This window comes from Pinus tabuliformis, chromosome 2_1 (genome assembly GCF_031772625.1).
Source record: "Pinus tabuliformis cultivar Carrire ecotype Pingquan chromosome 2_1, CPIR1, whole genome shotgun sequence".
Classification (NCBI taxonomy): Eukaryota; Viridiplantae; Streptophyta; class Pinopsida; order Pinales; family Pinaceae; genus Pinus; species Pinus tabuliformis.
The window spans coordinates 310,338,588-310,342,083 of NC_142299.1; the positions used below are offsets into that span (position 1 = coordinate 310,338,588).

The window sequence follows — 3,496 nt, forward strand, 5'->3', positions numbered from 1 at the left end:
TAGTTATAATGATTCACTGGTAAAATTCAGGGTAAAATTCAGCGTAATCGATTAAATCAACCTCTACTTAGATTGAAAGGGAACGAAGCACATATTAGAATACCACGAAATTAAATTAAAGTCGTTTTATTTTTTTGAAACCAGACATAAAGACAGGATCAAATAGCGCTCAATTTCAATTTTTTTCCCTTCCGAATTTAAATAACTTCCAATTTATACAAAGAATTTTTGTATAAATTCAACTAAAACATTTATAAACTCAGCTCAAACATCATGCGTCATACGAGTGATAAACATGTGTGAGATGGTTCACTATCATGCAGTTATTTACGGATACGGTTCCCCTTCAAACCTTCTAGGAAGCTCTCAATGTTTATATCCGAAGATCCTCCTCTTCGCACCGCAGTCCTCGCACTGTCTCTTAGAGCCTCGACATTTTTCTTTACCTCCGTCCCTTCGTCACTGAACAATTTTCTGATAGTTCTGGATATCTCTTTCTTTAGTATCAGTCCTTTCCCACCGCTCAATCTGTATCCAATTTTCCATTCATCGACCATGAGCTTGCTATTGGTGAATTGATCCACCCAAAATGGAAGCCCTACCATGGGAACTCCACCAGCTATGCTTTCAAGCATTGAGTTCCATCCGCAATGAGTAACGAATCCCGCAATGGACGGATGGGATAACACTTGCAGCTGATTGCACCATGGAACAACGAGCCCCTGCCCTTTTATTTCATCCAGAAAACCGTGGGGTAAGCTGTCTGAGACTGTTGAAGAGACTATGTCCGGACGAAGAGCCCAGAGGAACAACTGCCCGCTGTCCTTCAAACCCATCGCTATTTCCTCCAGCTGAGCTTTAGTCACATGAACCATACTCCCAAAGGAAACGTATAGAACCGAACGACTAGGCTTTGCATCCAGCCACTCAGAACAGTCACATTCTATCCAAATGCTCGTTCCAACTCTCATGTCCTTGGAATGTTCATTGTTCAAAAAACCAGAGGGAAGCAACGGATCAACATGCAGTACCGGAGGGTTCAAATTCACTTCCTTTCTTTCGAGATCGTCAAAATAATTGCCAAGAACAAACTGTGCCCAAAACAAACCACAACAGCGAGCAGAACCCATTAGAGAATTTCAGGGTATCCAGCGAAGAGCGAACCCAATTAGAATTATGGGTATCCATACGAGTTCAAGGAAGAAACTATTGGTAAGAATCGATATATTGTGTTGGAATCAACCCGAGAGCCGAACAGCCAAAACTTTTGGTGAAATCCTGAGCCTTCTGACTGCCAGAACCCGCGTGTAGGTGAAACAATACCCCTGCAGTCCAAAAACATGAATTCAGTTACCATTTGTAGAAAGAAATAGAGAAAAAAATATATATATTTAACAACTCTTATCTAGAGAACAAAAACACGTGTTTACGACAATTTGAAGGAAAATAAGCACCTGTCGGGTAATGGCCTGCAAATCGAGCCGAGATTTCTATCGTAGGAGAAGATGGAAGCTGACATAGGTTGAGGGGCCAGTGTAGAACCCCTAGAACAACAACAAAATTCTGTTAAGTTAGATGGGTCTCGGCGGAATATAGTGAGCTCAACATAAATGCAAAACTGCGCCCAGAACAAACCACACCAGCGAGCAGAACACATTATAGCATTTCAGGGTATCAAGCGAAGAGTGAACCCAATTAGAAGTATGGGTATCCATACCAGTTTAAGGAAGAAAGTATTGGCAAGAATCAAGCCAGGGAAGAAGAATAGTGGTTGCCAAAAGCCAGGAAAGAAGAACAGCAACAACAACTGGCACACCAAAGAAACTGAAAAAGCAGTAAAAATATCTTCAAGAGTACTAGGAAAAAGCAGTAAAAATATCTTGTCAGGCTCGAAAAAACAATCACACTTCAAATCAATGGTTGAAAGTGTCTCACTTGATCCAATGGAGCAGGGTGAAAGTGTTGACAAAGAAGTTGATGCATAGGAAGGCCTATCGGCCTAAATATAAGAAAATAGTGTAAATGGAAATAATATAAATATTTTATAAATTGTTCTTTCTAATAATATTATAATATTACAGGGTATTTTTCCCGAAGAAAGAGTATTTCAGAGATCAACGAATAAGCATGAAGAAATAGTATTTCAGAGATCAACGAATAGGCACAAAATGGAGATGGGAACAAACAATGGCAACAACCACTGGGAGGTATAGGTGGCAGTGAAAAAGTTGTAGTGCGCATGTGAAGGAGTTTGACAGGGGATCACCTAGGGATCCCATTTTCACAATCATAGTTGATGTTGGTGGTCGAGAGCCCAAGGGCTTGGGGGTTTTTCATCCTAGTGGTGGTGTCTATGTGGGCTTTCGCTCAAATGTTAATGGGTATATATGTTGTGGTGATGTTTATGCAGGAGTCAAGCGATGGCTTGGAATGGCCATTGAAGGGTCGGTTGATCACAAAATGTTAGTTTAAAAGCTTGAACGTGAATCCCACCTGGAAAGTGGCATAAAATATAAATTATGCAAGGTTTTTAACAAAAGACACCGGCTAACCGAGGAAGGAATTGGGGAAATTGATCCCCAAAGATTCCCAATATTTGTAAGGTCTCTGTTTGGAGAGTCCCTCTTCATCATGGTCAATGAGGATGACGTTGTATTCATTCTCGCAACCAAAATACAAGAGTTAGACATGAATTCTAGTAAGTTCATTGAGGCTCCTCTTCAAAGGAAGGCAACATAAGATTGATTTGGATTTCAGAGACTATGACATTATGAAGGATGCCTCTATCACTTTTATTGGTTACTTGAATGGTGGAACTAGGGGTAGGGGAGAATATTTGACACCAAAATATATGTCCTTCAAGGATGCCCTCAAAATAGGCCCCAACTTTCATGAGTCTTAGGCTGCTCCTAGGGTGTTCCAAGTGGATAAAGTGGAGGGCATAACCTCTGTGGAAATTTCACACGTAGAATTGGAGGACTTCCTTCAACTCTACGTTGAGTGAGGCCGCATTTTCCACTTCAATGGCTTATGGCGGAATACTGAGGATATATATAAGTGGACTCATTCATCCTGGACCAAGAAATGCAAGGTCATCTTCTACTCAAAAGGTTTTTTATAGTGCTTTTCATTGAACTAGAAGACTACTAGAAGGACCTAACTGGTGGGCCTTGGTTCTGGGGTAAATCAAGTTTGTTTATAACCCCCTGGTTTTCATATTTCAACGCCTCTACAAAAATTATTACCAAGCTCCCAATCTAGGTTCAACTTCCCAATCTGCTTGCCCACCTATACCACTTTTTATGTTTTTAGGATATTAAAAACTCGGGTTGTTTTATTGCTACAGATCCCTCTCGAGGATAGATTTCCTTGTACGCTTACAATAGAATTTGTGTGTAAATTGGCATTATAAAAGGGTTTCCAGAATGAATAAATTAAAAATTTGGTTGTTATCATTGGACTCAATCTTTTGATTACGAGAACGCTACATTTTGGT

At 40.2% G+C, this 3,496-nt stretch overlaps 1 pseudogene; it reads right to left on the reverse strand.

The window, feature by feature from the left end:
- Window positions 1-215: 215 nt before the first annotated feature.
- LOC149200089 (UDP-glycosyltransferase 86A1 pseudogene) lies at window positions 216-911 on the reverse strand (annotated as a pseudogene).
- Window positions 912-3,496: the final 2,585 nt, after the last annotated feature.